The following is a 23232-nucleotide window of genomic DNA, read 5'->3' on the forward strand; positions in this document are numbered from 1 at the left end:
CGCACGCTTCATACTTACCTGGCAGGGGGGGATACCGTGATCAGAAAGGCGGTTCGCCCAGGGCGAGGCTCAGCCATTGCACGAGGGCTTGCGCTGACCTCTGCGAATTCCCCAAACGCGGGAATCTCGACTGCAACAATTTCTGGTAGTGGGGGGACTGCGTTCGCGCTCTCCCCTGCACATACTGCTGGTTTTAAGAAAAGCCCAAGGTAAAGCGCGCTGCGCTGCGCTGCGTTTCGCCTAGTCGAAGCCCGCGTACTTGCCGCTTGCTCAAGCGCTCTTTTCGCGGGGCAGCAGCTGCAGTGAAAGCGCACAGGGGCGCTCGCACGCGCTTACGGCCGTACCAGCGTGAACATGGCCGCTCTTGTCCCATCCAGGAAACGAGCAAGCTCGGCATTGCTTACTACGCAGATCGAAGACCGCTTGGGAATGCCAGGTGCGCTAAGTCTTTTTTTTTTTTTTTCGTTTTGTTTTTTCTTTCGCACGCCAGGAGCCGCCCTTTCGCAGCCCGCCCCTGTCCGCCTGCCCTCCCTCACTTTTTCAGCCTTCAGGCAGGGGTCCCGAGCTGGGGAGAAAGGCAATTATTCTGTGGAAGCTCTCTTCAATATTTCACTTCTATAGGATTTCATCGGATTTTAATTATTCCTTTTTCTGCTTCTTCTTTTTCTCTGACTCGCGGAGCTTATTTACAATTGTATATTCTCTTCAGTTTTTTCTTCTTTTTTTTTTTTTTCGTGATATATGACATCGATGGCAGATACTGAAAGTCATGACCGCACTTTTCCTTGGAGTCTCGTGATTTCTTTTGCAGTACTGACACTGCGTACTTGTGTTTTGGAACGTTTCATTTCTGGAGATCTCGGCTGTCTGACGATGACCGTGTTGAACTCGAGTACAGTCGTCATGATGTCTGCCTGTCGTTTTAAGTGCTGCGCAGTGTTTCTTTTTCAGTCTTTATTAAACAAACTTTGTTGACATGGTCTTGTTCTTTTGACTACATCTGTCGGTACTGTGTGGTTCTTTTACTTGGAAATGTTCACTTGTATATTCGCAAAGTGTCTCTCTTTCTAAGTGCAGTGAATAAACTCGGACAGTTTTGTTTTGGAGAAGCTCTTGCATTGTCAACACGTTTCAATGGCTTTTCACATGCACTGATGTTTTGTAAACGTGTGTTTGTGCTGTTGTACCAATGTGTTCCGTGTTTACGTGTCATTCGTGAATCATGACGGAATGACATTGCAGGGTAAGAAAGGAAATTCAACATAAGGCTTTGGGTGTTTCTCTTCGGGGGTTGTCTGTCTTGTTGTCCGGTTTTTCATTTAAGCACTTGTAAAGTTTTCTCGTTTTAACGCCCCTGCTCTCTGTTGCCCATCTCCTTCTTTATACTTGTTTGAACCTCTGCTGTTTTTGCGTTCTGCCCTTGAAAACAAGGAGTTGACGTGTGTTGGGTTCAGACGAAGGAATCATCTCTCTCGTGCCATGACGTAATGACTGAGCAAGGATTCCACCTAAGTGGGAGGCGCAGTGTTAGCTGAAGGCTCCGAAACTTTTGGAGTCTCCTTTCTTTGCACCTGTCATGCAAGAAAGATTTCACACGCTCACATTAATTTTCTTCCTTAGCAGACGCTTTTCCGTGCCAAATTTTCTATTTCTCTTGCTTGGTTTCGTTGCATACATTTGCTTGTACGTCGTAGTGTAGTGGAATCGTGGAGGATTTGAATTGTTGGTGGAAGGAAATAAATATTTTAACTGAGCAGAAATGATGACTGGAGAGATTTTCGTGTGCTCGGGAAAAGAAGGGCACGGGGATGGCGGCGGGCAGGCTGAGGCACCGCTCGGAAGGTGACAACCGTCAGTCACGGGGCAGAGGCTTTTGGGGACGCCGCGTTGTGAAAGGCGCACGCTTCATACTTACCTGGCAGGGGGGATACCGTGATCAGAAAGGCGGTTCGCCCAGGGCGAGGCTCAGCCATTGCACGAGGGCTTGCGCTGACCTCTGCGAATTCCCCAAACGCGGGAATCTCGACTGCACAATTTCTGGTAGTGGGGGACTGCGTTCGCGCTCTCCCCTGCACGTACTGCTGGTTTCAAGAAAAGCCCAAGGTAAAGCGCGCTGCGCTGCGCTGCGTTTCGCCTAGTCGAAGCCCGCGTACTTGCCGCTTGCTCAAGCGCTCTTTTCGCGGGGCAGCAGCTGCAGTGAAAGCGCACAGGGGCGCTCGCACGCGCTTACGGCCGTACCAGCGTGAACATGGCCGCTCTTGTCCCATCCAGGAAACGAGCAAGCTCGGCATTGCTTACTACGCAGATCGAAGACCGCTTGGGAATGCCAGGTGCGCTAAGTCTTTTTTTTTTTTTTTTTTCGTTTTGTTTTTTCTTTCGCACGCCAGGAGCCGCCCTTTCGCAGCCCGCCCCTGTCCGCCTGCCCTCCCTCACTTTTTCAGCCTTCAGGCAGGGGTCCGAGCTGGGGAGAAAGGCAATTATTCTGTGGAAGCTCTCTTCAATATTTCACTTCTATAGGATTTCATCGGATTTTAATTATTCCTTTTTCTGCTTCTTCTTTTTCTCTGACTCGCGGAGCTTATTTACAATTGTATATTCTCTTCAGTTTTTTCTTTTTTTTTTTTTTTTCGTGATATATGACATCGATGGCAGATACTGAAAGTCATGACCGCACTTTTCCTTGGAGTCTCGTGATTTCTTTTGCAGTACTGACACTGCGTACTTGTGTTTTGGAACGTTTCATTTCTGGAGATCTCGGCTGTCTGACGATGACCGTGTTGAACTCGAGTACAGTCGTCATGATGTCTGCCTGTCGTTTTAAGTGCTGCGCAGTGTTTCTTTTTCAGTCTTTATTAAACAAACTTTGTTGACATGGTCTTGTTCTTTTGACTACATCTGTCGGTACTGTGTGGTTCTTTTACTTGGAAATGTTCACTTGTATATTCGCAAAGTGTCTCTCTTTCTAAGTGCAGTGAATAAACTCGGACAGTTTTGTTTTGGAGAAGCTCTTGCATTGTCAACACGTTTCAATGGCTTTTCACATGCACTGATGTTTTGTAAACGTGTGTTTGTGCTGTTGTACCAATGTGTTCCGTGTTTACGTGTCATTCGTGAATCATGACGGAATGACATTGCAGGGTAAGAAAGGAAATTCAACATAAGGCTTTGGGTGTTTCTCTTCGGGGGTTGTCTGTCTTGTTGTCCGGTTTTTCATTTAAGCACTTGTAAAGTTTTCTCGTTTTAACGCCCCTGCTCTCTGTTGCCCATCTCCTTCTTTATACTTGTTTGAACCTCTGCTGTTTTTGCGTTCTGCCCTTGAAAACAAGGAGTTGACGTGTGTTGGGTTCAGACGAAGGAATCATCTCTCTCGTGCCATGACGTAATGACTGAGCAAGGATTCCACCTAAGTGGGAGGCGCAGTGTTAGCTGAAGGCTCCGAAACTTTTGGAGTCTCCTTTCTTTGCACCTGTCATGCAAGAAAGATTTCACACGCTCACATTAATTTTCTTCCTTAGCAGACGCTTTTCCGTGCCAAATTTTCTATTTCTCTTGCTTGGTTTCGTTGCATACATTTGCTTGTACGTCGTAGTGTAGTGGAATCGTGGAGGATTTGAATTGTTGGTGGAAGGAAATAAATATTTTAACTGAGCAGAAATGATGACTGGAGAGATTTTCGTGTGCTCGGGAAAAGAAGGGCACGGGGATGGCGGCGGGCAGGCTGAGGCACCGCTCGGAAGGTGACAACCGTCAGTCACGGGGCAGAGGCTTTTGGGGACGCCGCGTTGTGAAAGGCGCACGCTTCATACTTACCTGGCAGGGGGGATACCGTGATCAGAAAGGCGGTTCGCCCAGGGCGAGGCTCAGCCATTGCACGAGGGCTTGCGCTGACCTCTGCGAATTCCCCAAACGCGGGAATCTCGACTGCACAATTTCTGGTAGTGGGGGACTGCGTTCGCGCTCTCCCCTGCACGTACTGCTGGTTTCAAGAAAAGCCCAAGGTAAAGCGCGCTGCGCTGCGCTGCGTTTCGCCTAGTCGAAGCCCGCGTACTTGCCGTTTGCTCAAGCGCTCTTTTCGCGGGGCAGCAGCTGCAGTGAAAGCGCACAGGGGCGCTCGCACGCGCTTACGGCCGTACCAGCGTGAACATGGCCGCTCTTGTCCCATCCAGGAAACGAGCAAGCTCGGCATTGCTTACTACGCAGATCGAAGACCGCTTGGGAATGCCAGGTGCGCTAAGTCTTTTTTTTTTTTTTTTCGTTTTGTTTTTTCTTTCGCACGCCAGGAGCCGCCCTTTCGCAGCCCGCCCCTGTCCGCCTGCCCTCCCTCACTTTTTCAGCCTTCAGGCAGGGGTCCCGAGCTGGGGAGAAAGGCAATTATTCTGTGGAAGCTCTCTTCAATATTTCACTTCTATAGGATTTCATCGGATTTTAATTATTCCTTTTTCTTCTTCTTCTTTTTCTCTGACTCGCGGAGCTTATTTACAATTGTATATTCTCTTCAGTTTTTTTTTTTTTTTTTTTTTTTCGTGATATATGACATCGATGGCAGATACTGAAAGTCATGACCGCACTTTTCCTTGGAGTCTCGTGATTTCTTTTGCAGTACTGACACTGCGTACTTGTGTTTTGGAACGTTTCATTTCTGGAGATCTCGGCTGTCTGACGATGACCGTGTTGAACTCGAGTACAGTCGTCATGATGTCTGCCTGTCGTTTTAAGTGCTGCGCAGTGTTTCTTTTTCAGTCTTTATTAAACAAACTTTGTTGACATGGTCTTGTTCTTTTGACTACATCTGTCGGTACTGTGTGGTTCTTTTACTTGGAAATGTTCACTTGTATATTCGCAAAGTGTCTCTCTTTCTAAGTGCAGTGAATAAACTCGGACAGTTTTGTTTTGGAGAAGCTCTTGCATTGTCAACACGTTTCAATGGCTTTTCACATGCACTGATGTTTTGTAAACGTGTGTTTGTGCTGTTGTACCAATGTGTTCCGTGTTTACGTGTCATTCGTGAATCATGACGGAATGACATTGCAGGGTAAGAAAGGAAATTCAACATAAGGCTTTGGGTGTTTCTCTTCGGGGGTTGTCTGTCTTGTTGTCCGGTTTTTCATTTAAGCACTTGTAAAGTTTTCTCGTTTTAACGCCCCTGCTCTCTGTTGCCCATCTCCTTCTTTATACTTGTTTGAACCTCTGCTGTTTTTGCGTTCTGCCCTTGAAAACAAGGAGTTGACGTGTGTTGGGTTCAGACGAAGGAATCATCTCTCTCGTGCCATGACGTAATGACTGAGCAAGGATTCCACCTAAGTGGGAGGCGCAGTGTTAGCTGAAGGCTCCGAAACTTTTGGAGTCTCCTTTCTTTGCACCTGTCATGCAAGAAAGATTTCACACGCTCACATTAATTTTCTTCCTTAGCAGACGCTTTTCCGTGCCAAATTTTCTATTTCTCTTGCTTGGTTTCGTTGCATACATTTGCTTGTACGTCGTAGTGTAGTGGAATCGTGGAGGATTTGAATTGTTGGTGGAAGGAAATAAATATTTTAACTGAGCAGAAATGATGACTGGAGAGATTTTCGTGTGCTCGGGAAAAGAAGGGCACGGGGATGGCGGCGGGCAGGCTGAGGCACCGCTCGGAAGGTGACAACCGTCAGTCACGGGGCAGAGGCTTTTGGGGACGCCGCGTTGTGAAAGGCGCACGCTTCATACTTACCTGGCAGGGGGGATACCGTGATCAGAAAGGCGGTTCGCCCAGGGCGAGGCTCAGCCATTGCACGAGGGCTTGCGCTGACCTCTGCGAATTCCCCAAACGCGGGAATCTCGACTGCACAATTTCTGGTAGTGGGGGACTGCGTTCGCGCTCTCCCCTGCACGTACTGCTGGTTTCAAGTAAAGCCCAAGGTAAAGCGCTGCCTGCGCTGCGCTGCGTTTCGCCTAGTCGAAGCCCGCGTACTTGCCGTTTGCTCAAGCGCTCTTTTCGCGGGGCAGCAGCTGCAGTGAAAGCGCACAGGGGCGCTCGCACGCGCTTACGGCCGTACCAGCGTGAACATGGCCGCTCTTGTCCCATCCAGGAAACGAGCAAGCTCGGCATTGCTTACTACGCAGATCGAAGACCGCTTGGGAATGCCAGGTGCGCTAAGTCTTTTTTTTTTTTTTTTCGTTTTGTTTTTTCTTTCGCACGCCAGGAGCCGCCCTTTCGCAGCCCGCCCCTGTCCGCCTGCCCTCCCTCACTTTTTCAGCCTTCAGGCAGGGGTCCCGAGCTGGGGAGAAAGGCAATTATTCTGTGGAAGCTCTCTTCAATATTTCACTTCTATAGGATTTCATCGGATTTTAATTATTCCTTTTTCTGCTTCTTCTTTTTCTCTGACTCGCGGAGCTTATTTACAATTGTATATTCTCTTCAGTTTTTTCTTCTTTTTTTTTTTTTTCGTGATATATGACATCGATGGCAGATACTGAAAGTCATGACCGCACTTTTCCTTGGAGTCTCGTGATTTCTTTTGCAGTACTGACACTGCGTACTTGTGTTTTGGAACGTTTCATTTCTGGAGATCTCGGCTGTCTGACGATGACCGTGTTGAACTCGAGTACAGTCGTCATGATGTCTGCCTGTCGTTTTAAGTGCTGCGCAGTGTTTCTTTTTCAGTCTTTATTAAACAAACTTTGTTGACATGGTCTTGTTCTTTTGACTACATCTGTCGGTACTGTGTGGTTCTTTTACTTGGAAATGTTCACTTGTATATTCGCAAAGTGTCTCTCTTTCTAAGTGCAGTGAATAAACTCGGACAGTTTTGTTTTGGAGAAGCTCTTGCAGTTGTCAACACGTTTCAATGGCTTTTCACATGCACTGATGTTTTGTAAACGTGTGTTTGTGCTGTTGTACCAATGTGTTCCGTGTTTACGTGTCATTCGTGAATCATGACGGAATGACATTGCAGGGTAAGAAAGGAAATTCAACATAAGGCTTTGGGTGTTTCTCTTCGGGGGTTGTCTGTCTTGTTGTCCGGTTTTTCATTTAAGCACTTGTAAAGTTTTCTCGTTTTAACGCCCCTGCTCTCTGTTGCCCATCTCCTTCTTTATACTTGTTTGAACCTCTGCTGTTTTTGCGTTCTGCCCTTGAAAACAAGGAGTTGACGTGTGTTGGGTTCAGACGAAGGAATCATCTCTCTCGTGCCATGACGTAATGACTGAGCAAGGATTCCACCTAAGTGGGAGGCGCAGTGTTAGCTGAAGGCTCCGAAACTTTTGGAGTCTCCTTTCTTTGCACCTGTCATGCAAGAAAGATTTCACACGCTCACATTAATTTTCTTCCTTAGCAGACGCTTTTCCGTGCCAAATTTTCTATTTCTCTTGCTTGGTTTCGTTGCATACATTTGCTTGTACGTCGTAGTGTAGTGGAATCGTGGAGGATTTGAATTGTTGGTGGAAGGAAATAAATATTTTAACTGAGCAGAAATGATGACTGGAGAGATTTTCGTGTGCTCGGGAAAAGAAGGGCACGGGGATGGCGGCGGGCAGGCTGAGGCACCGCTCGGAAGGTGACAACCGTCAGTCACGGGGCAGAGGCTTTTGGGGACGCCGCGTTGTGAAAGGCGCACGCTTCATACTTACCTGGCAGGGGGGATACCGTGATCAGAAAGGCGGTTCGCCCAGGGCGAGGCTCAGCCATTGCACGAGGGCTTGCGCTGACCTCTGCGAATTCCCCAAACGCGGGAATCTCGACTGCACAATTTCTGGTAGTGGGGGACTGCGTTCGCGCTCTCCCCTGCACGTACTGCTGGTTTCAAGAAAAGCCCAAGGTAAAGCGCGCTGCGCTGCGTTTCGCCTAGTCGAAGCCCGCGTACTTGCCGTTTGCTCAAGCGCTCTTTTCGCGGGGCAGCAGCTGCAGTGAAAGCGCACAGGGGCGCTCGCACGCGCTTACGGCCGTACCAGCGTGAACATGGCCGCTCTTGTCCCATCCAGGAAACGAGCAAGCTCGGCATTGCTTACTACGCAGATCGAAGACCGCTTGGGAATGCCAGGTGCGCTAAGTCTTTTTTTTTTTTTTTCGTTTTGTTTTTTTTTTTTTTTTCTTTCGCACGCCAGGAGCCGCCCTTTCGCAGCCCGCCCCTGTCCGCCTGCCCTCCCTCACTTTTTCAGCCTTCAGGCAGGGGTCCCGAGCTGGGGAGAAAGGCAATTATTCTGTGGAAGCTCTCTTCAATATTTCACTTCTATAGGATTTCATCGGATTTTAATTATTCCTTTTTCTGCTTCTTCTTTTTCTCTGACTCGCGGAGCTTATTTACAATTGTATATTCTCTTCAGTTTTTTCTTCTTTTTTTTTTTTTTCGTGATATATGACATCGATGGCAGATACTGAAAGTCATGACCGCACTTTTCCTTGGAGTCTCGTGATTTCTTTTGCAGTACTGACACTGCGTACTTGTGTTTTGGAACGTTTCATTTCTGGAGATCTCGGCTGTCTGACGATGACCGTGTTGAACTCGAGTACAGTCGTCATGATGTCTGCCTGTCGTTTTAAGTGCTGCGCAGTGTTTCTTTTTCAGTCTTTATTAAACAAACTTTGTTGACATGGTCTTGTTCTTTTGACTACATCTGTCGGTACTGTGTGGTTCTTTTACTTGGAAATGTTCACTTGTATATTCGCAAAGTGTCTCTCTTTCTAAGTGCAGTGAATAAACTCGGACAGTTTTGTTTTGGAGAAGCTCTTGCGTTGTCAACACGTTTCAATGGCTTTTCACATGCACTGATGTTTTGTAAACGTGTGTTTGTGCTGTTGTACCAATGTGTTCCGTGTTTACGTGTCATTCGTGAATCATGACGGAATGACATTGCAGGGTAAGAAAGGAAATTCAACATAAGGCTTTGGGTGTTTCTCTTCGGGGGTTGTCTGTCTTGTTGTCCGGTTTTTCATTTAAGCACTTGTAAAGTTTTCTCGTTTTAACGCCCCTGCTCTCTGTTGCCCATCTCCTTCTTTATACTTGTTTGAACCTCTGCTGTTTTTGCGTTCTGCCCTTGAAAACAAGGAGTTGACGTGTGTTGGGTTCAGACGAAGGAATCATCTCTCTCGTGCCATGACGTAATGACTGAGCAAGGATTCCACCTAAGTGGGAGGCGCAGTGTTAGCTGAAGGCTCCGAAACTTTTGGAGTCTCCTTTCTTTGCACCTGTCATGCAAGAAAGATTTCACACGCTCACATTAATTTTCTTCCTTAGCAGACGCTTTTCCGTGCCAAATTTTCTATTTCTCTTGCTTGGTTTCGTTGCATACATTTGCTTGTACGTCGTAGTGTAGTGGAATCGTGGAGGATTTGAATTGTTGGTGGAAGGAAATAAATATTTTAACTGAGCAGAAATGATGACTGGAGAGATTTTCGTGTGCTCGGGAAAAGAAGGGCACGGGGATGGCGGCGGGCAGGCTGAGGCACCGCTCGGAAGGTGACAACCGTCAGTCACGGGGCAGAGGCTTTTGGGGACGCCGCGTTGTGAAAGGCGCACGCTTCATACTTACCTGGCAGGGGGGATACCGTGATCAGAAAGGCGGTTCGCCCAGGGCGAGGCTCAGCCATTGCACGAGGGCTTGCGCTGACCTCTGCGAATTCCCCAAACGCGGGAATCTCGACTGCACAATTTCTGGTAGTGGGGGACTGCGTTCGCGCTCTCCCCTGCACGTACTGCTGGTTTCAAGGTAAAGCGCGCTGCGCTGCACTGCGCTGCGCTGCGTTTCGCCTAGTCGAAGCCCGCGTACTTGCCGCTTGCTCAAGCGCTCTTTTCGCGGGGCAGCAGCTGCAGTGAAAGCGCACAGGGGCGCTCGCACGCGCTTACGGCCGTACCAGCGTGAACATGGCCGCTCTTGTCCCATCCAGGAAACGAGCAAGCTCGGCATTGCTTACTACGCAGATCGAAGACCGCTTGGGAATGCCAGGTGCGCTAAGTCTTTTTTTTTTTTTTTTCGTTTTGTTTTTTCTTTCGCACGCCAGGAGCCGCCCTTTCGCAGCCCGCCCCTGTCCGCCTGCCCTCCCTCACTTTTTCAGCCTTCAGGCAGGGGTCCCGAGCTGGGGAGAAAGGCAATTATTCTGTGGAAGCTCTCTTCAATATTTCACTTCTATAGGATTTCATCGGATTTTAATTATTCCTTTTTCTGCTTCTTCTTTTTCTCTGACTCGCGGAGCTTATTTACAATTGTATATTCTCTTCAGTTTTTTCTTTTTTTTTTTTTTTTTCGTGATATATGACATCGATGGCAGATACTGAAAGTCATGACCGCACTTTTCCTTGGAGTCTCGTGATTTCTTTTGCAGTACTGACACTGCGTACTTGTGTTTTGGAACGTTTCATTTCTGGAGATCTCGGCTGTCTGACGATGACCGTGTTGAACTCGAGTACAGTCGTCATGATGTCTGCCTGTCGTTTTAAGTGCTGCGCAGTGTTTCTTTTTCAGTCTTTATTAAACAAACTTTGTTGACATGGTCTTGTTCTTTTGACTACATCTGTCGGTACTGTGTGGTTCTTTTACTTGGAAATGTTCACTTGTATATTCGCAAAGTGTCTCTCTTTCTAAGTGCAGTGAATAAACTCGGACAGTTTTGTTTTGGAGAAGCTCTTGCGTTGTCAACACGTTTCAATGGCTTTTCACATGCACTGATGTTTTGTAAACGTGTGTTTGTGCTGTTGTACCAATGTGTTCCGTGTTTACGTGTCATTCGTGAATCATGACGGAATGACATTGCAGGGTAAGAAAGGAAATTCAACATAAGGCTTTGGGTGTTTCTCTTCGGGGGTTGTCTGTCTTGTTGTCCGGTTTTTCATTTAAGCACTTGTAAAGTTTTCTCGTTTTAACGCCCCTGCTCTCTGTTGCCCATCTCCTTCTTTATACTTGTTTGAACCTCTGCTGTTTTTGCGTTCTGCCCTTGAAAACAAGGAGTTGACGTGTGTTGGGTTCAGACGAAGGAATCATCTCTCTCGTGCCATGACGTAATGACTGAGCAAGGATTCCACCTAAGTGGGAGGCGCAGTGTTAGCTGAAGGCTCCGAAACTTTTGGAGTCTCCTTTCTTTGCACCTGTCATGCAAGAAAGATTTCACACGCTCACATTAATTTTCTTCCTTAGCAGACGCTTTTCCGTGCCAAATTTTCTATTTCTCTTGCTTGGTTTCGTTGCATACATTTGCTTGTACGTCGTAGTGTAGTGGAATCGTGGAGGATTTGAATTGTTGGTGGAAGGAAATAAATATTTTAACTGAGCAGAAATGATGACTGGAGAGATTTTCGTGTGCTCGGGAAAAGAAGGGCACGGGGATGGCGGCGGGCAGGCTGAGGCACCGCTCGGAAGGTGACAACCGTCAGTCACGGGGCAGAGGCTTTTGGGGACGCCGCGTTGTGAAAGGCGCACGCTTCATACTTACCTGGCAGGGGGGATACCGTGATCAGAAAGGCGGTTCGCCCAGGGCGAGGCTCAGCCATTGCACGAGGGCTTGCGCTGACCTCTGCGAATTCCCCAAACGCGGGAATCTCGACTGCACAATTTCTGGTAGTGGGGGACTGCGTTCGCGCTCTCCCCTGCACGTACTGCTGGTTTCAAGTAAAAGCCCAGGTAAGCGCGCACTGCGCTGCGCTGCGTTTCGCCTAGTCGAAGCCCGCGTACTTGCCGCTTGCTCAAGCGCTCTTTTCGCGGGGCAGCAGCTGCAGTGAAAGCGCACAGGGGCGCTCGCACGCGCTTACGGCCGTACCAGCGTGAACATGGCCGCTCTTGTCCCATCCAGGAAACGAGCAAGCTCGGCATTGCTTACTACGCAGATCGAAGACCGCTTGGGAATGCCAGGTGCGCTAAGTCTTTTTTTTTTTTTTTTTCGTTTTGTTTTTTCTTTCGCACGCCAGGAGCCGCCCTTTCGCAGCCCGCCCCTGTCCGCCTGCCCTCCCTCACTTTTTCAGCCTTCAGGCAGGGGTCCCGAGCTGGGGAGAAAGGCAATTATTCTGTGGAAGCTCTCTTCAATATTTCACTTCTATAGGATTTCATCGGATTTTAATTATTCCTTTTTCTGCTTCTTCTTTTTCTCTGACTCGCGGAGCTTATTTACAATTGTATATTCTCTTCAGTTTTTTCTTTTTTTTTTTTTTTTTCGTGATATATGACATCGATGGCAGATACTGAAAGTCATGACCGCACTTTTCCTTGGAGTCTCGTGATTTCTTTTGCAGTACTGACACTGCGTACTTGTGTTTTGGAACGTTTCATTTCTGGAGATCTCGGCTGTCTGACGATGACCGTGTTGAACTCGAGTACAGTCGTCATGATGTCTGCCTGTCGTTTTAAGTGCTGCGCAGTGTTTCTTTTTCAGTCTTTATTAAACAAACTTTGTTGACATGGTCTTGTTCTTTTGACTACATCTGTCGGTACTGTGTGGTTCTTTTACTTGGAAATGTTCACTTGTATATTCGCAAAGTGTCTCTCTTTCTAAGTGCAGTGAATAAACTCGGACAGTTTTGTTTTGGAGAAGCTCTTGCGTTGTCAACACGTTTCAATGGCTTTTCACATGCACTGATGTTTTGTAAACGTGTGTTTGTGCTGTTGTACCAATGTGTTCCGTGTTTACGTGTCATTCGTGAATCATGACGGAATGACATTGCAGGGTAAGAAAGGAAATTCAACATAAGGCTTTGGGTGTTTCTCTTCGGGGGTTGTCTGTCTTGTTGTCCGGTTTTTCATTTAAGCACTTGTAAAGTTTTCTCGTTTTAACGCCCCTGCTCTCTGTTGCCCATCTCCTTCTTTATACTTGTTTGAACCTCTGCTGTTTTTGCGTTCTGCCCTTGAAAACAAGGAGTTGACGTGTGTTGGGTTCAGACGAAGGAATCATCTCTCTCGTGCCATGACGTAATGACTGAGCAAGGATTCCACCTAAGTGGGAGGCGCAGTGTTAGCTGAAGGCTCCGAAACTTTTGGAGTCTCCTTTCTTTGCACCTGTCATGCAAGAAAGATTTCACACGCTCACATTAATTTTCTTCCTTAGCAGACGCTTTTCCGTGCCAAATTTTCTATTTCTCTTGCTTGGTTTCGTTGCATACATTTGCTTGTACGTCGTAGTGTAGTGGAATCGTGGAGGATTTGAATTGTTGGTGGAAGGAAATAAATATTTTAACTGAGCAGAAATGATGACTGGAGAGATTTTCGTGTGCTCGGGAAAAGAAGGGCACGGGGATGGCGGCGGGCAGGCTGAGGCACCGCTCGGAAGGTGACAACCGTCAGTCACGGGGCAGAGGCTTTTGGGGACGCCGCGTTGTGAAAGGCGCACGCTTCATACTTACCTGGCAGGGGGGATACCGTGATCAGAAAGGCGGTTCGCCCAGGGCGAGGCTCAGCCATTGCACGAGGGCTTGCGCTGACCTCTGCGAATTCCCCAAACGCGGGAATCTCGACTGCACAATTTCTGGTAGTGGGGGACTGCGTTCGCGCTCTCCCCTGCACGTACTGCTGGTTTCAAGAAAAGCCCAAGGTAAAGCGCGCTGCGCTGCGCTGCGCTGCGCTGCGCTGCGTTTCGCCTAGTCGAAGCCCGCGTACTTGCCGCTTGCTCAAGCGCTCTTTTCGCGGGGCAGCAGCTGCAGTGAAAGCGCACAGGGGCGCTCGCACGCGCTTACGGCCGTACCAGCGTGAACATGGCCGCTCTTGTCCCATCCAGGAAACGAGCAAGCTCGGCATTGCTTACTACGCAGATCGAAGACCGCTTGGGAATGCCAGGTGCGCTAAGTCTTTTTTTTTTTTTTTCGGTTTTTTTTTTTTTGTTTTTCTTTCGCACGCCAGGAGCCGCCCTTTCGCAGCCCGCCCCTGTCCGCCTGCCCTCCCTCACTTTTTCAGCCTTCAGGCAGGGGTCCCGAGCTGGGGAGAAAGGCAATTATTCTGTGGAAGCTCTCTTCAATATTTCACTTCTATAGGATTTCATCGGATTTTAATTATTCCTTTTTCTGCTTCTTCTTTTTCTCTGACTCGCGGAGCTTATTTACAATTGTATATTCTCTTCAGTTTTTTCTTTTTTTTTTTTTTTTCGTGATATATGACATCGATGGCAGATACTGAAAGTCATGACCGCACTTTTCCTTGGAGTCTCGTGATTTCTTTTGCAGTACTGACACTGCGTACTTGTGTTTTGGAACGTTTCATTTCTGGAGATCTCGGCTGTCTGACGATGACCGTGTTGAACTCGAGTACAGTCGTCATGATGTCTGCCTGTCGTTTTAAGTGCTGCGCAGTGTTTCTTTTTCAGTCTTTATTAAACAAACTTTGTTGACATGGTCTTGTTCTTTTGACTACATCTGTCGGTACTGTGTGGTTCTTTTACTTGGAAATGTTCACTTGTATATTCGCAAAGTGTCTCTCTTTCTAAGTGCAGTGAATAAACTCGGACAGTTTTGTTTTGGAGAAGCTCTTGCATTGTCAACACGTTTCAATGGCTTTTCACATGCACTGATGTTTTGTAAACGTGTGTTTGTGCTGTTGTACCAATGTGTTCCGTGTTTACGTGTCATTCGTGAATCATGACGGAATGACATTGCAGGGTAAGAAAGGAAATTCAACATAAGGCTTTGGGTGTTTCTCTTCGGGGGTTGTCTGTCTTGTTGTCCGGTTTTTCATTTAAGCACTTGTAAAGTTTTCTCGTTTTAACGCCCCTGCTCTCTGTTGCCCATCTCCTTCTTTATACTTGTTTGAACCTCTGCTGTTTTTGCGTTCTGCCCTTGAAAACAAGGAGTTGACGTGTGTTGGGTTCAGACGAAGGAATCATCTCTCTCGTGCCATGACGTAATGACTGAGCAAGGATTCCACCTAAGTGGGAGGCGCAGTGTTAGCTGAAGGCTCCGAAACTTTTGGAGTCTCCTTTCTTTGCACCTGTCATGCAAGAAAGATTTCACACGCTCACATTAATTTTCTTCCTTAGCAGACGCTTTTCCGTGCCAAATTTTCTATTTCTCTTGCTTGGTTTCGTTGCATACATTTGCTTGTACGTCGTAGTGTAGTGGAATCGTGGAGGATTTGAATTGTTGGTGGAAGGAAATAAATATTTTAACTGAGCAGAAATGATGACTGGAGAGATTTTCGTGTGCTCGGGAAAAGAAGGGCACGGGGATGGCGGCGGGCAGGCTGAGGCACCGCTCGGAAGGTGACAACCGTCAGTCACGGGGCAGAGGCTTTTGGGGACGCCGCGTTGTGAAAGGCGCACGCTTCATACTTACCTGGCAGGGGGGATACCGTGATCAGAAAGGCGGTTCGCCCAGGGCGAGGCTCAGCCATTGCACGAGGGCTTGCGCTGACCTCTGCGAATTCCCCAAACGCGGGAATCTCGACTGCACAATTTCTGGTAGTGGGGGACTGCGTTCGCGCTCTCCCCTGCACGTACTGCTGGTTTCAAGAAAAGCCCAAGGTAAAGCGCGCTGCGCTGCGCTGCGCTGCGCTGCGTTTCGCCTAGTCGAAGCCCGCGTACTTGCCGCTTGCTCAAGCGCTCTTTTCGCGGGGCAGCAGCTGCAGTGAAAACGCACAGGGGCGCTCGCACGCGCTTACGGCCGTACCAGCGTGAACATGGCCGCTCTTGTCCCATCCAGGAAACGAGCAAGCTCGGCATTGCTTACTACGCAGATCGAAGACCGCTTGGGAATGCCAGGTGCGCTAAGTCTTTTTTTTTTTTTTTTCGTTTTGTTTTTTTTTTTTTTTTTTTTTTCTTTCGCACGCCAGGAGCCGCCCTTTCGCAGCCCGCCCCTGTCCGCCTGCCCTCCCTCACTTTTTCAGCCTTCAGGCAGGGGTCCCGAGCTGGGGAGAAAGGCAATTATTCTGTGGAAGCTCTCTTCAATATTTCACTTCTATAGGATTTCATCGGATTTTAATTATTCCTTTTTCTGCTTCTTCTTTTTCTCTGACTCGCGGAGCTTATTTACAATTGTATATTCTCTTCAGTTTTTTCTTTTTTTTTTTTTTTTCGTGATATATGACATCGATGGCAGATACTGAAAGTCATGACCGCACTTTTCCTTGGAGTCTCGTGATTTCTTTTGCAGTACTGACACTGCGTACTTGTGTTTTGGAACGTTTCATTTCTGGAGATCTCGGCTGTCTGACGATGACCGTGTTGAACTCGAGTACAGTCGTCATGATGTCTGCCTGTCGTTTTAAGTGCTGCGCAGTGTTTCTTTTTCAGTCTTTATTAAACAAACTTTGTTGACATGGTCTTGTTCTTTTGACTACATCTGTCGGTACTGTGTGGTTCTTTTACTTGGAAATGTTCACTTGTATATTCGCAAAGTGTCTCTCTTTCTAAGTGCAGTGAATAAACTCGGACAGTTTTGTTTTGGAGAAGCTCTTGCATTGTCAACACGTTTCAATGGCTTTTCACATGCACTGATGTTTTGTAAACGTGTGTTTGTGCTGTTGTACCAATGTGTTCCGTGTTTACGTGTCATTCGTGAATCATGACGGAATGACATTGCAGGGTAAGAAAGGAAATTCAACATAAGGCTTTGGGTGTTTCTCTTCGGGGGTTGTCTGTCTTGTTGTCCGGTTTTTCATTTAAGCACTTGTAAAGTTTTCTCGTTTTAACGCCCCTGCTCTCTGTTGCCCATCTCCTTCTTTATACTTGTTTGAACCTCTGCTGTTTTTGCGTTCTGCCCTTGAAAACAAGGAGTTGACGTGTGTTGGGTTCAGACGAAGGAATCATCTCTCTCGTGCCATGACGTAATGACTGAGCAAGGATTCCACCTAAGTGGGAGGCGCAGTGTTAGCTGAAGGCTCCGAAACTTTTGGAGTCTCCTTTCTTTGCACCTGTCATGCAAGAAAGATTTCACACGCTCACATTAATTTTCTTCCTTAGCAGACGCTTTTCCGTGCCAAATTTTCTATTTCTCTTGCTTGGTTTCGTTGCATACATTTGCTTGTACGTCGTAGTGTAGTGGAATCGTGGAGGATTTGAATTGTTGGTGGAAGGAAATAAATATTTTAACTGAGCAGAAATGATGACTGGAGAGATTTTCGTGTGCTCGGGAAAAGAAGGGCACGGGGATGGCGGCGGGCAGGCTGAGGCACCGCTCGGAAGGTGACAACCGTCAGTCACGGGGCAGAGGCTTTTGGGGACGCCGCGTTGTGAAAGGCGCACGCTTCATACTTACCTGGCAGGGGGGATACCGTGATCAGAAAGGCGGTTCGCCCAGGGCGAGGCTCAGCCATTGCACGAGGGCTTGCGCTGACCTCTGCGAATTCCCCAAACGCGGGAATCTCGACTGCACAATTTCTGGTAGTGGGGGACTGCGTTCGCGCTCTCCCCTGCACGTACTGCTGGTTTCAAGTAAAGCCCAGGTAAGCGCTGCACTGCGCTGCGCTGCGTTTCGCCTAGTCGAAGCCCGCGTACTTGCCGCTTGCTCAAGCGCTCTTTTCGCGGGGCAGCAGCTGCAGTGAAAGCGCACAGGGGCGCTCGCACGCGCTTACGGCCGTACCAGCGTGAACATGGCCGCTCTTGTCCCATCCAGGAAACGAGCAAGCTCGGCATTGCTTACTACGCAGATCGAAGACCGCTTGGGAATGCCAGGTGCGCTAAGTCTTTTTTTTTTTTTTTCGTTTTGTTTTTTTTTTTTTTGTTTTTTCTTTCGCACGCCAGGAGCCGCCCTTTCGCAGCCCGCCCCTGTCCGCCTGCTCTCCCTCACTTTTTCAGCCTTCAGGCAGGGGTCCCGAGCTGGGGAGAAAGGCAATTATTCTGTGGAAGCTCTCTTCAATATTTCACTTCTATAGGATTTCATCGGATTTTAATTATTCCTTTTTCTGCTTCTTCTTTTTCTCTGACTCGCGGAGCTTATTTACAATTGTATATTCTCTTCAGTTTTTTCTTCTTTTTTTTTTTTTTCGTGATATATGACATCGATGGCAGATACTGAAAGTCATGACCGCACTTTTCCTTGGAGTCTCGTGATTTCTTTTGCAGTACTGACACTGCGTACTTGTGTTTTGGAACGTTTCATTTCTGGAGATCTCGGCTGTCTGACGATGACCGTGTTGAACTCGAGTACAGTCGTCATGATGTCTGCCTGTCGTTTTAAGTGCTGCGCAGTGTTTCTTTTTCAGTCTTTATTAAACAAACTTTGTTGACATGGTCTTGTTCTTTTGACTACATCTGTCGGTACTGTGTGGTTCTTTTACTTGGAAATGTTCACTTGTATATTCGCAAAGTGTCTCTCTTTCTAAGTGCAGTGAATAAACTCGGACAGTTTTGTTTTGGAGAAGCTCTTGCGTTGTCAACACGTTTCAATGGCTTTTCACATGCACTGATGTTTTGTAAACGTGTGTTTGTGCTGTTGTACCAATGTGTTCCGTGTTTACGTGTCATTCGTGAATCATGACGGAATGACATTGCAGGGTAAGAAAGGAAATTCAACATAAGGCTTTGGGTGTTTCTCTTCGGGGGTTGTCTGTCTTGTTGTCCGGTTTTTCATTTAAGCACTTGTAAAGTTTTCTCGTTTTAACGCCCCTGCTCTCTGTTGCCCATCTCCTTCTTTATACTTGTTTGAACCTCTGCTGTTTTTGCGTTCTGCCCTTGAAAACAAGGAGTTGACGTGTGTTGGGTTCAGACGAAGGAATCATCTCTCTCGTGCCATGACGTAATGACTGAGCAAGGATTCCACCTAAGTGGGAGGCGCAGTGTTAGCTGAAGGCTCCGAAACTTTTGGAGTCTCCTTTCTTTGCACCTGTCATGCAAGAAAGATTTCACACGCTCACATTAATTTTCTTCCTTAGCAGACGCTTTTCCGTGCCAAATTTTCTATTTCTCTTGCTTGGTTTCGTTGCATACATTTGCTTGTACGTCGTAGTGTAGTGGAATCGTGGAGGATTTGAATTGTTGGTGGAAGGAAATAAATATTTTAACTGAGCAGAAATGATGACTGGAGAGATTTTCGTGTGCTCGGGAAAAGAAGGGCACGGGGATGGCGGCGGGCAGGCTGAGGCACCGCTCGGAAGGTGACAACCGTCAGTCACGGGGCAGAGGCTTTTGGGGACGCCGCGTTGTGAAAGGCGCACGCTTCATACTTACCTGGCAGGGGGGATACCGTGATCAGAAAGGCGGTTCGCCCAGGGCGAGGCTCAGCCATTGCACGAGGGCTTGCGCTGACCTCTGCGAATTCCCCAAACGCGGGAATCTCGACTGCACAATTTCTGGTAGTGGGGGACTGCGTTCGCGCTCTCCCCTGCACGTACTGCTGGTTTCAAGAAAAGCCCAAGGTAAAGCGCGCTGCGCTGCACTGCGCTGCGCTGCGTTTCGCCTAGTCGAAGCCCGCGTACTTGCCGCTTGCTCAAGCGCTCTTTTCGCGGGGCAGCAGCTGCAGTGAAAGCGCACAGGGGCGCTCGCACGCGCTTACGGCCGTACCAGCGTGAACATGGCCGCTCTTGTCCCATCCAGGAAACGAGCAAGCTCGGCATTGCTTACTACGCAGATCGAAGACCGCTTGGGAATGCCAGGTGCGCTAAGTCTTTTTTTTTTTTTTTTCGTTTTGTTTTTTTTTTTTTGTTTTTTCTTTCGCACGCCAGGAGCCGCCCTTTCGCAGCCCGCCCCTGTCCGCCTGCCCTCCCTCACTTTTTCAGCCTTCAGGCAGGGGTCCCGAGCTGGGGAGAAAGGCAATTATTCTGTGGAAGCTCTCTTCAATATTTCACTTCTATAGGATTTCATCGGATTTTAATTATTCCTTTTTCTGCTTCTTCTTTTTCTCTGACTCGCGGAGCTTATTTACAATTGTATATTCTCTTCAGTTTTTTCTTTTTTTTTTTTTTTTTCGTGATATATGACATCGATGGCAGATACTGAAAGTCATGACCGCACTTTTCCTTGGAGTCTCGTGATTTCTTTTGCAGTACTGACACTGCGTACTTGTGTTTTGGAACGTTTCATTTCTGGAGATCTCGGCTGTCTGACGATGACCGTGTTGAACTCGAGTACAGTCGTCATGATGTCTGCCTGTCGTTTTAAGTGCTGCGCAGTGTTTCTTTTTCAGTCTTTATTAAACAAACTTTGTTGACATGGTCTTGTTCTTTTGACTACATCTGTCGGTACTGTGTGGTTCTTTTACTTGGAAATGTTCACTTGTATATTCGCAAAGTGTCTCTCTTTCTAAGTGCAGTGAATAAACTCGGACAGTTTTGTTTTGGAGAAGCTCTTGCATTGTCAACACGTTTCAATGGCTTTTCACATGCACTGATGTTTTGTAAACGTGTGTTTGTGCTGTTGTACCAATGTGTTCCGTGTTTACGTGTCATTCGTGAATCATGACGGAATGACATTGCAGGGTAAGAAAGGAAATTCAACATAAGGCTTTGGGTGTTTCTCTTCGGGGGTTGTCTGTCTTGTTGTCCGGTTTTTCATTTAAGCACTTGTAAAGTTTTCTCGTTTTAACGCCCCTGCTCTCTGTTGCCCATCTCCTTCTTTATACTTGTTTGAACCTCTGCTGTTTTTGCGTTCTGCCCTTGAAAACAAGGAGTTGACGTGTGTTGGGTTCAGACGAAGGAATCATCTCTCTCGTGCCATGACGTAATGACTGAGCAAGGATTCCACCTAAGTGGGAGGCGCAGTGTTAGCTGAAGGCTCCGAAACTTTTGGAGTCTCCTTTCTTTGCACCTGTCATGCAAGAAAGATTTCACACGCTCACATTAATTTTCTTCCTTAGCAGACGCTTTTCCGTGCCAAATTTTCTATTTCTCTTGCTTGGTTTCGTTGCATACATTTGCTTGTACGTCGTAGTGTAGTGGAATCGTGGAGGATTTGAATTGTTGGTGGAAGGAAATAAATATTTTAACTGAGCAGAAATGATGACTGGAGAGATTTTCGTGTGCTCGGGAAAAGAAGGGCACGGGGATGGCGGCGGGCAGGCTGAGGCACCGCTCGGAAGGTGACAACCGTCAGTCACGGGGCAGAGGCTTTTGGGGACGCCGCGTTGTGAAAGGCGCACGCTTCATACTTACCTGGCAGGGGGGATACCGTGATCAGAAAGGCGGTTCGCCCAGGGCGAGGCTCAGCCATTGCACGAGGGCTTGCGCTGACCTCTGCGAATTCCCCAAACGCGGGAATCTCGACTGCACAATTTCTGGTAGTGGGGGACTGCGTTCGCGCTCTCCCCTGCACGTACTGCTGGTTTCAAGAAAAGCCCAAGGTAAAGCGCGCTGCGCTGCGCTGCGCTGCGTTTCGCCTAGTCGAAGCCCGCGTACTTGCCGCTTGCTCAAGCGCTCTTTTCGCGGGGCAGCAGCTGCAGTGAAAGCGCACAGGGGCGCTCGCACGCGCTTACGGCCGTACCAGCGTGAACATCGCCGCTCTTGTCCCATCCAGGAAACGAGCAAGCTCGGCATTGCTTACTACGCAGATCGAAGACCGCTTGGGAATGCCAGGTGCGCTAAGTCTTTTTTTTTTTTTTTCGTTTTGTTTTTTTTTTTTTTTGTTTTTTCTTTCGCACGCCAGGAGCCGCCCTTTCGCAGCCCGCCCCTGTCCGCCTGCCCTCCCTCACTTTTTCAGCCTTCAGGCAGGGGTCCCGAGCTGGGGAGAAAGGCAATTATTCTGTGGAAGCTCTCTTCAATATTTCACTTCTATAGGATTTCATCGGATTTTAATTATTCCTTTTTCTGCTTCTTCTTTTTCTCTGACTCGCGGAGCTTATTTACAATTGTATATTCTCTTCAGTTTTTTCTTTTTTTTTTTTTTTTCGTGATATATGACATCGATGGCAGATACTGAAAGTCATGACCGCACTTTTCCTTGGAGTCTCGTGATTTCTTTTGCAGTACTGACACTGCGTACTTGTGTTTTGGAACGTTTCATTTCTGGAGATCTCGGCTGTCTGACGATGACCGTGTTGAACTCGAGTACAGTCGTCATGATGTCTGCCTGTCGTTTTAAGTGCTGCGCAGTGTTTCTTTTTCAGTCTTTATTAAACAAACTTTGTTGACATGGTCTTGTTCTTTTGACTACATCTGTCGGTACTGTGTGGTTCTTTTACTTGGAAATGTTCACTTGTATATTCGCAAAGTGTCTCTCTTTCTAAGTGCAGTGAATAAACTCGGACAGTTTTGTTTTGGAGAAGCTCTTGCATTGTCAACACGTTTCAATGGCTTTTCACATGCACTGATGTTTTGTAAACGTGTGTTTGTGCTGTTGTACCAATGTGTTCCGTGTTTACGTGTCATTCGTGAATCATGACGGAATGACATTGCAGGGTAAGAAAGGAAATTCAACATAAGGCTTTGGGTGTTTCTCTTCGGGGGTTGTCTGTCTTGTTGTCCGGTTTTTCATTTAAGCACTTGTAAAGTTTTCTCGTTTTAACGCCCCTGCTCTCTGTTGCCCATCTCCTTCTTTATACTTGTTTGAACCTCTGCTGTTTTTGCGTTCTGCCCTTGAAAACAAGGAGTTGACGTGTGTTGGGTTCAGACGAAGGAATCATCTCTCTCGTGCCATGACGTAATGACTGAGCAAGGATTCCACCTAAGTGGGAGGCGCAGTGTTAGCTGAAGGCTCCGAAACTTTTGGAGTCTCCTTTCTTTGCACCTGTCATGCAAGAAAGATTTCACACGCTCACATTAATTTTCTTCCTTAGCAGACGCTTTTCCGTGCCAAATTTTCTATTTCTCTTGCTTGGTTTCGTTGCATACATTTGCTTGTACGTCGTAGTGTAGTGGAATCGTGGAGGATTTGAATTGTTGGTGGAAGGAAATAAATATTTTAACTGAGCAGAAATGATGACTGGAGAGATTTTCGTGTGCTCGGGAAAAGAAGGGCACGGGGATGGCGGCGGGCAGGCTGAGGCACCGCTCGGAAGGTGACAACCGTCAGTCACGGGGCAGAGGCTTTTGGGGACGCCGCGTTGTGAAAGGCGCACGCTTCATACTTACCTGGCAGGGGGGATACCGTGATCAGAAAGGCGGTTCGCCCAGGGCGAGGCTCAGCCATTGCACGAGGGCTTGCGCTGACCTCTGCGAATTCCCCAAACGCGGGAATCTCGACTGCATAATTTCTGGTAGTGGGGGACTGCGTTCGCGCTCTCCCCTGCACGTACTGCTGGTTTCAAGAAAAGCCCAAGGTAAAGCGCGCTGCGCTGCGCTGCGCTGCGTTTCGCCTAGTCGAAGCCCGCGTACTTGCCGCTTGCTCAAGCGCTCTTTTCGCGGGGCAGCAGCTGCAGTGAAAGCGCACAGAGGCGCTCGCACGCGCTTACGGCCGTACCAGCGTGAACATGGCCGCTCTTGTCCCATCCA

At 47.9% G+C, this 23232-nt stretch overlaps 13 non-coding genes across 13 annotated transcripts; all 13 read left to right on the forward strand.

The window, feature by feature from the left end:
- Positions 1–10: 10 nt before the first annotated feature.
- LOC114912158 (U1 spliceosomal RNA) lies at positions 11–178 on the forward strand. The gene has a single exon (XR_003798114.1). It is a non-coding gene; the product is annotated as a U1 spliceosomal RNA (small nuclear RNA).
- A 1729-nt stretch (positions 179–1907) lies between these two features.
- On the forward strand, positions 1908–2072 carry LOC114912146 (U1 spliceosomal RNA). Its single transcript, XR_003798102.1, has one exon. It is a non-coding gene; the product is annotated as a U1 spliceosomal RNA (small nuclear RNA).
- Positions 2073–3802: 1730 nt separating this feature from the next.
- On the forward strand, positions 3803–3967 carry LOC114912147 (U1 spliceosomal RNA). The gene has a single exon (XR_003798103.1). It is a non-coding gene; the product is annotated as a U1 spliceosomal RNA (small nuclear RNA).
- A 1729-nt stretch (positions 3968–5696) lies between these two features.
- On the forward strand, positions 5697–5861 carry LOC114912148 (U1 spliceosomal RNA). The gene has a single exon (XR_003798104.1). It is a non-coding gene; the product is annotated as a U1 spliceosomal RNA (small nuclear RNA).
- A 1733-nt stretch (positions 5862–7594) lies between these two features.
- Positions 7595–7759, forward strand: LOC114912149 (U1 spliceosomal RNA). Its single transcript, XR_003798105.1, has one exon. It is a non-coding gene; the product is annotated as a U1 spliceosomal RNA (small nuclear RNA).
- Positions 7760–9493: 1734 nt separating this feature from the next.
- LOC114912150 (U1 spliceosomal RNA) lies at positions 9494–9658 on the forward strand. Its single transcript, XR_003798106.1, has one exon. It is a non-coding gene; the product is annotated as a U1 spliceosomal RNA (small nuclear RNA).
- A 1729-nt stretch (positions 9659–11387) lies between these two features.
- On the forward strand, positions 11388–11552 carry LOC114912152 (U1 spliceosomal RNA). The gene has a single exon (XR_003798108.1). It is a non-coding gene; the product is annotated as a U1 spliceosomal RNA (small nuclear RNA).
- A 1732-nt stretch (positions 11553–13284) lies between these two features.
- LOC114912153 (U1 spliceosomal RNA) lies at positions 13285–13449 on the forward strand. Its single transcript, XR_003798109.1, has one exon. It is a non-coding gene; the product is annotated as a U1 spliceosomal RNA (small nuclear RNA).
- A 1752-nt stretch (positions 13450–15201) lies between these two features.
- LOC114912154 (U1 spliceosomal RNA) lies at positions 15202–15366 on the forward strand. The gene has a single exon (XR_003798110.1). It is a non-coding gene; the product is annotated as a U1 spliceosomal RNA (small nuclear RNA).
- Positions 15367–17121: 1755 nt separating this feature from the next.
- LOC114912155 (U1 spliceosomal RNA) lies at positions 17122–17286 on the forward strand. Its single transcript, XR_003798111.1, has one exon. It is a non-coding gene; the product is annotated as a U1 spliceosomal RNA (small nuclear RNA).
- Positions 17287–19031: 1745 nt separating this feature from the next.
- LOC114912156 (U1 spliceosomal RNA) lies at positions 19032–19196 on the forward strand. Its single transcript, XR_003798112.1, has one exon. It is a non-coding gene; the product is annotated as a U1 spliceosomal RNA (small nuclear RNA).
- Positions 19197–20950: 1754 nt separating this feature from the next.
- On the forward strand, positions 20951–21115 carry LOC114912157 (U1 spliceosomal RNA). Its single transcript, XR_003798113.1, has one exon. It is a non-coding gene; the product is annotated as a U1 spliceosomal RNA (small nuclear RNA).
- A 1749-nt stretch (positions 21116–22864) lies between these two features.
- On the forward strand, positions 22865–23029 carry LOC114912151 (U1 spliceosomal RNA). The gene has a single exon (XR_003798107.1). It is a non-coding gene; the product is annotated as a U1 spliceosomal RNA (small nuclear RNA).
- The last annotated feature ends 203 nt before the right edge of the window (positions 23030–23232 follow it).

Source organism: Scleropages formosus, chromosome 13, assembly GCF_900964775.1.
Source record: "Scleropages formosus chromosome 13, fSclFor1.1, whole genome shotgun sequence".
Taxonomy (NCBI): Eukaryota; Metazoa; Chordata; class Actinopteri; order Osteoglossiformes; family Osteoglossidae; genus Scleropages; species Scleropages formosus.